At 50.2% G+C, this 7,500-nt stretch overlaps 2 non-coding genes across 2 annotated transcripts in view; both read right to left on the minus strand.

Moving 5' to 3' along the window:
- The window catches only part of LOC126329784 (5.8S ribosomal RNA), a 155-nt gene extending 139 nt beyond the window's left edge, over positions 1–16 (minus strand). Inside the window, exon 1 of the ribosomal RNA XR_007562536.1 lies at positions 1–16. This exon is cut by the window's left edge and continues 139 nt beyond it. This is a non-coding gene — a ribosomal RNA (5.8S ribosomal RNA).
- A 362-nt stretch (positions 17–378) lies between these two features.
- On the minus strand, positions 379–2,271 carry LOC126329781 (small subunit ribosomal RNA). Its single transcript, XR_007562533.1, has one exon. It is a non-coding gene; the product is annotated as a small subunit ribosomal RNA (ribosomal RNA).
- Positions 2,272–7,500: the final 5,229 nt, after the last annotated feature.

A 7,500-nucleotide genomic window follows, 5' to 3' on the forward strand; every position in this document is an offset into this window, starting at 1 on the left:
TCCACCGTCCTGGGTGATCTTTTCCTTTTCAGTCTCCCACTGTCTCTTTCAAGACAGTAGCATTTGCGGGACTGAGGCGTCTGACGGCCCCTGTTCCACTATTTTTTTTGTGTCCAACGGCCTCACAGCCGATGGGCGTCGTACGGCTCCACACCGGAGCGGACAGGCACTCGGGCGAACGTCATTCAAAACCGGCGCCAGGCGCCAGGTACCGCAGGCCAGCCGCTCCAGAGCTTCAGCGCTCGTACCACACAACAACAACACTTCCGCTAGTTTTGAGAGGCACGCGTGGTTCCGCACGCGGCGCACGGCCACTGCCGTACAGGTAGCGTGTTGCGCGACACGACACGCACATCGAAAGACATGCAGTCTAGTCGGTAATGATCCTTCCGCAGGTTCACCTACGGAAACCTTGTTACGACTTTTACTTCCTCTAAATGATCAAGTTTGGTCATCTTTCCGGTAGCATCGGCAACGACAGAGTCGATGCCGCGTACCAGTCCGAAGACCTCACTAAATCATTCAATCGGTAGTAGCGACGGGCGGTGTGTACAAAGGGCAGGGACGTAATCAACGCGAGCTTATGACTCGCGCTTACTGGGAATTCCTCGTTCATGGGGAACAATTGCAAGCCCCAATCCCTAGCACGAAGGAGGTTCAGCGGGTTACCCCGACCTTTCGGCCTAGGAAGACACGCTGATTCCTTCAGTGTAGCGCGCGTGCGGCCCAGAACATCTAAGGGCATCACAGACCTGTTATTGCTCAATCTCGTGCGGCTAGAAGCCGCCTGTCCCTCTAAGAAGAAAAGTAATCGCTGACAGCACGAAGGATGTCACGCGACTAGTTAGCAGGCTAGAGTCTCGTTCGTTATCGGAATTAACCAGACAAATCGCTCCACCAACTAAGAACGGCCATGCACCACCACCCACCGAATCAAGAAAGAGCTATCAATCTGTCAATCCTTCCGGTGTCCGGGCCTGGTGAGGTTTCCCGTGTTGAGTCAAATTAAGCCGCAGGCTCCACTCCTGGTGGTGCCCTTCCGTCAATTCCTTTAAGTTTCAGCTTTGCAACCATACTTCCCCCGGAACCCAAAAGCTTTGGTTTCCCGGAGGCTGCCCGCCGAGTCATCGGAGGAACTGCGGCGGATCGCTGGCTGGGCATCGTTTATGGTTAGAACTAGGGCGGTATCTGATCGCCTTCGAACCTCTAACTTTCGTTCTTGATTAATGAAAACATACTTGGCAAATGCTTTCGCTTCTGTTCGTCTTGCGACGATCCAAGAATTTCACCTCTAACGTCGCAATACGAATGCCCCCGCCTGTCCCTATTAATCATTACCTCGGGTTCCGAAAACCAACAAAATAGAACCGAGGTCCTATTCCATTATTCCATGCACACAGTATTCAGGCGGGCTTGCCTGCTTTAAGCACTCTAATTTGTTCAAAGTAAACGTGCCGGCCCACCGAGACACTCAACAAAGAGCACCCTGGTAGGATTTAAACGGGGTCCGCCTCGGGACGCGAAAGCACCCCTTCGGCTCGCCCCACCGGCAGGACGTCCCACGATACATGCCAGTTAAACACCGACGGGCGGTGAACCAACAGCGTGGGACACAAATCCAACTACGAGCTTTTTAACCGCAACAACTTTAATATACGCTATTGGAGCTGGAATTACCGCGGCTGCTGGCACCAGACTTGCCCTCCAATAGATACTCGTTAAAGGATTTAAGTGTACTCATTCCGATTACGGGGCCTCGGATGAGTCCCGTATCGTTATTTTTCGTCACTACCTCCCCGTGCCGGGAGTGGGTAATTTGCGCGCCTGCTGCCTTCCTTGGATGTGGTAGCCGTTTCTCAGGCTCCCTCTCCGGAATCGAACCCTGATTCCCCGTTACCCGTTACAACCATGGTAGGCGCAGAACCTACCATCGACAGTTGATAAGGCAGACATTTGAAAGATGCGTCGCCGGTACGAGGACCGTGCGATCAGCCCAAAGTTATTCAGAGTCACCAAGGCAAACGGACCAGACAAGCCAATCCGATTGGTTTTGATCTAATAAAAGCGTCCCTTCCATCTCTGGTCGGGACTCTGTTTGCATGTATTAGCTCTAGAATTACCACAGTTATCCAAGTAACGTGGGTACGATCTAAGGAACCATAACTGATTTAATGAGCCATTCGCGGTTTCACCTTAATGCGGCTTGTACTGAGACATGCATGGCTTAATCTTTGAGACAAGCATATGACTACTGGCAGGATCAACCAGGGAGCTGCGTCAACTAGAGCTGAGCAGCCGGCCGCCCGGGAGTGTGTCCCGGGGGCCCGCGCGAACACGCAAGCGTCCGCTCAATTATTCTGCAAACAGGAGGAGGCCGAGCTCCCCTGCACGATACACCTCGAAACCCTCTCAGGTCCCGGCGGCGCGCAGCGCCGTCCTAGGTACTTGGTCGGTTTCGAGAGAGGCGCAATCGCCCGGAGTTAGGCGAGTAGACGGTTTTAGTGCGAACACCCTTGCTCCCAACTGAGCTTGCCGCTGCCGACAGAGGCCCGGGAGCGTGCTGTCGTGGCATTGCCGGCGGGAGACAACACGCGCCACCTATGGTGACCGGCAGCTCCAACGCCAGCGCCACACAAGGGCAAAGCCCCACTTGGGTGCAGAAGCGAACTCTCCCAGCACAGCGCACGCGCCAACACGTCCGCACAACTGCGATACAAACCACCTGCGAGAACCGCTGGGGCGACCGAGCAGCAGACGGCGTCGCGGCGCCGAGTGCCAGGCGGCGGCGCATCCTCAACGCACACAGTCCTCAATCAGACCAGCACACTGCAGATGTCCACCGCGCTTCGCACCGGGCTCGGCTGAACCAACTTTGGCCGCCAGGCGCCGCGTGCAGGGTGCGCCGCAGCGTAGCTGCGCCGCCTGCCGGGCCCGTCGGCTGGCGCTCCTGCCACTCGGCGCCCCCCACCAGCCGCCTGTTGCGCGTGCGCCCACGCAGCGCGCGGCCAACACGCCGGGCGGCCCCCTTCACCGGCCGGGAACAGTCCCACCAAGCCACCGCCGCGTATCGCTTCATACCCACATGGGCCTAGTCACGCGTGTGGATGTGGCGGGTACCGCTGAAACAACCGGTTAATAGCTGTACCGATCGTCGCCATCACAGATTCACCTCCAGCGTGAACAACCGCTCAACAACGGATTTCCAGTTCATTTGCGTATCTTGGGCAGTAAACGTAGATGTCCACCTACATTTGCGAATTCAACAATTCTTGCATGCCAGGATGTCATGTGTCACGACACGCTACATCAGACCACATACACACTGCGACATGTGCAGAAGAGAACACGTGGAAGGTGGCCCGCGCACGTATGCGATGTACCTTCCGCGATCCACTGTCAACCGGCATCTGCGGCATGTCCCAGATATGGAACGCGGTCCACCAGGGTAGCACTTTGTGTGAGGCAATACGACAAAGTCGGAATACACGCGTCACTACATCAGACGGCTCACGCTGACCTGACCTGACCTGACTCACCGCACCACCACCCCCAGCGACCCAGGGTGACATACAATGCGTTCGTACGTTCCTCCCACACGCCTCTACGGCGTACCACAGTGCAACCTAGCTGTTATTGGGAGACGAGACAAGTAGCATCAAGCACAACATATGGAAATTGAGATTCGACACCGTTGGGCACAGCCAGCGTACGGTCACACGTATCACACTACTTCACTCTGTACGTAACGACCGATGATCGGTACAGCGTGTGGGTTACGCGTACGACATCAGCGGACAATGGACACAGACCATACCACGACGTACACTGAGGGCGTCGACATCTGAATGCAACTGAACAGCTGCGAGGCTCATTTAACACTCAAACGCCAGACCGACCAGCTTGAGAGGACAGAGACACAAAGAGGGGGACAGAGGGGGACAGAGGGGGGGGAGGGGGGGGGTCGGCGATATAGTCCTATTGCAGTACAATTGACAGTGGATAGCAGGAATATGTGGAAAGTAAGCAACACTCGCAAGACATCTACATGAGGATAACAACGACACCAGAGATTCCGAGCAGTGAACTATGTTAGGCAAAGGGACAACGTGGGTTAGGTTAAGGGACAACGTGGGTTAGGTTAAGGGACAACGTGGGTTAGGTTAAGGGACAACGTGGGTTAGGTTAAGGGACAACGTGGGTTAGGTTAAGGGACAACGTGGGTTAGGTTAAGGGACAACGTGGGTTAGGTTAAGGGACAACGTGGGTTAGGTTAAGGGACAACGTGGGTTAGGTTAAGGGACAACGTGGGTTAGGTTAAGGGACAACGTGGGTTAGGTTAAGGGACAACGTGGGTTAGGTTAAGGGACAACGTGGGTTAGGTTAAGGGACAACGTGGGTTAGGTTAAGGGACAACGTGGGTTAGGTTAAGGGACAACGTGGGTTAGGTTAAGGGACAACGTGGGTTAGGTTAAGGGACAACGTGGGTTAGGTTAAGGGACAACGTGGGTTAGGTTAAGGGACAACGTGGGTTAGGTTAAGGGACAACGTGGGTTAGGTTAAGGGACAACGTGGGTTAGGTTAAGGGACAACGTGGGTTAGGTTAAGGGACAACGTGGGTTAGGTTAAGGGACAACGTGGGTTAGGTAAAGGGACAACGTCGGTTAGGTTAAGGGACAACGTCGGTTAGGTTAAGGGACAACTTGAGTTAGGTTAAGGGACAACTTGAGTTAGGTTAAGGGACAACTTGAGTTAGGTTAAGGGACAACTTGAGTTAGGTTAAGGGACAACGTGGGTTAGGTTAAGGGACAAATTGAGTTAGGTTAAGGGACAACTTGAGTTAGGTTAAGGGACAACTTGAGTTAGGTTAAGGGACAACTTGAGTTAGGTTAAGGGACAACTTGAGTTAGGTTAAGGGACAACTTGAGTTAGGTTAAGGGACAACTTGAGTTAGGTTAAGGGACAACTTGAGTTAGGTTAAGGGACAACTTGAGTTAGGTTAAGGGACAACTTGAGTTAGGTTAAGGGACAACTTGAGTTAGGTTAAGGGACAACTTGAGTTAGGTTAAGGGACAACTTGAGTTAGGTTAAGGGACAACTTGAGTTAGGTTAAGGGACAACTTGAGTTAGGTTAAGGGACAACTTGAGTTAGGTTAAGGGACAACTTGAGTTAGGTTAAGGGACACACTAGATCGCGGTTTTAAGGGACAACTTGAGTTAGGTTAAGGGACAACGTGGAGTTAGGTTAAGGGACAACTTGAGTTAGGTTAAGGGACAACTTGAGTTAGGTTAAGGGACAACTTGAGTTAGGTTAAGGGACAACTTGAGTTAGGTTAAGGGACAACTTGAGTTAGGTTAAGGGACAACTTGAGTTAGGTTAAGGGACAACTTGAGTTAGGTTAAGGGACAACTTGAGTTAGGTTAAGGGACAACTTGAGTTAGGTTAAGGGACAACTTGAGTTAGGTTAAGGGACAACTTGAGTTAGGTTAAGGGACAACTTGAGTTAGGTTAAGGGACAACTTGAGTTAGGTTAAGGGACAACTTGAGTTAGGTTAAGGGACAACTTGAGTTAGGTTAAGGGACAACTTGAGTTAGGTTAAGGGACAACTTGAGTTAGGTTAAGGGACAACTTGAGTTAGGTTAAGGGACAACTTGAGTTAGGTTAAGGGACAACTTGAGTTAGGTTAAGGGACAACTTGAGTTAGGTTAAGGGACAACTTGAGTTAGGTTAAGGGACAACTTGAGTTAGGTTAAGGGACAACTTGAGTTAGGTTAAGGGACAACTTGAGTTAGGTTAAGGGACAACTTGAGTTAGGTTAAGGGACAACTTGAGTTAGGTTAAGGGACAAATTGAGTTAGGTTAAGGGACAAATTGAGTTAGGTTAAGGGACAAATTGAGTTAGGTTAAGGGACAAATTGAGTTAGGTTAAGGGACAAATTGAGTTAGGTTAAGGGACAAATTGAGTTAGGTTAAGGGACAAATTGAGTTAGGTTAAGGGACAAATTGAGTTAGGTTAAGGGACAAATTGAGTTAGGTTAAGGGACAAATTGAGTTAGGTTAAGGACAAATTGAGTTAGGTTAAGGACAAATTGAGTTAGGTTAAGGGACAAATTGAGTTAGGTTAAGGGACAAATTGAGTTAGGTTAAGCGATAATCTGGTACAGCCACAGTTAGGTTAAGCGATAATCTGGTACAGCCACAGTTAGGTTAAGCGATAATCTGGTACAGCCACAGTTAGGTTAAGCGATAATCTGGTACAGCCACAGTTAGGTTAAGCGATAAACTGGTACAGCCACAGTTAGGTTAAGCGATAAACTGGTACAGCCACAGTTAGGTTAAGCGATAAACTGGTACAGCCACAGTTAGGTTAAGCGATAAACTGGTACAGCCACAGTTAGGTTAAGCGATAAACTGGTACAGCCACAGTTAGGTTAAGCGATAAACTGGTACAGCCACAGTTAGGTTAAGCGATAAACTGGTACAGCCACAGTTAGGTTAAGCGATAAACTGGTACAGCCACAGTTAGGTTAAGCGATAAACTGGTACAGCCACAGTTAGGTTAAGCGATAAACTGGTACAGCCACAGTTAGGTTAAGCGATAATCTGGTACAGCCACAGTTAGGTTAAGCGATAATCTGGTACAGCCACAGTTAGGTTAAGCGATAAACTGGTACAGCCACAGTTAGGTTAAGCGATAAACTGGTACAGCCACAGTTAGGTTAAGCGATAATCTGGTACAGCCACAGTTAGGTTAAGCGATAATCTGGTACAGCCACAGTTAGGTTAAGCGATAAACTGGTACAGCCACAGTTAGGTTAAGCGATAAACTGGTACAGCCACAGTTAGGTTAAGCGATAAACTGGTACAGCCACAGTTAGGTTAAGCGATAAACTGGTACAGCCACAGTTAGGTTAAGCGATAAACTGGTACAGCCACAGTTAGGTTAAGCGATAAACTGGTACAGCCACAGTTAGGTTAAGCGATAAACTGGTACAGCCACAGTTAGGTTAAGCGATAAACTGGTACAGCCACAGTTAGGTTAAGCGATAAACTGGTACAGCCACAGTTAGGTTAAGCGATAAACTGGTACAGCCACAGTTAGGTTAAGCGATAAACTGGTACAGCCACAGTTAGGTTAAGCGATAAACTGGTACAGCCACAGTTAGGTTAAGCGATAAACTGGTACAGCCACAGTTAGGTTAAGCGATAAACTGGTACAGCCACAGTTAGGTTAAGCGATAAACTGGTACAGCCACAGTTAGGTTAAGCGATAAACTGGTACAGCCACAGTTAGGTTAAGCGATAAACTGGTACAGCCACAGTTAGGTTAAGCGATAAACTGGTACAGCCACAGTTAGGTTAAGCGATAAACTGGTACAGCCACAGTTAGGTTAAAGCGATAAACTGGTACAGCCACAGTTAGGTTAAGCGATAAAGTTGGTTAAATTTGGTATTGTGTGGGAAGGGGGCAGAGAGAGAGGGGGGGGGGGGTGGATAGTGG

The sequence above is a fragment of the Schistocerca gregaria genome, unplaced genomic scaffold (assembly GCF_023897955.1).
Source record: "Schistocerca gregaria isolate iqSchGreg1 unplaced genomic scaffold, iqSchGreg1.2 ptg001217l, whole genome shotgun sequence".
NCBI classification, from domain to species: domain Eukaryota; kingdom Metazoa; phylum Arthropoda; class Insecta; order Orthoptera; family Acrididae; genus Schistocerca; species Schistocerca gregaria.